Below are 302 nucleotides of genomic sequence, written 5' to 3'. Positions count from 1 at the left end.
CAGTTTGATCTGGTTTGAAGGGTCTTTTTAAGGGAGTTCCTGGTTGAAGTTAAGTAATGGCAACGGCTCATAAATGACACCAAGGCAGCTGTAAAGGTAGGTTGCTAACCAGGGTTAGCACATCAAAGGTCACACTATAATATAAATACGTACTGGGAAACCTCTGTGTTTTTGTGCAATGTAAAAGCACAATTTTATTACCATGGATGTCAATGACCTCAACTTCACCCAGTGTTACAGTAAATGTTGTCCATCGGGGTGCTTCCTCTCACCAGCAGGGGTCAGTATTCTCAGTCTTTCCT

This window comes from Morone saxatilis, unplaced genomic scaffold (assembly GCF_004916995.1).
Source record: "Morone saxatilis isolate NCDOM2014 unplaced genomic scaffold, NCSU_SB_2.0 Contig1, whole genome shotgun sequence".
Lineage (NCBI taxonomy): Eukaryota > Metazoa > Chordata > Actinopteri > Moronidae > Morone > Morone saxatilis.
The sequence above is the reverse complement of the archived record's forward strand: the minus strand, read 5'-3'. Positions refer to the sequence as shown.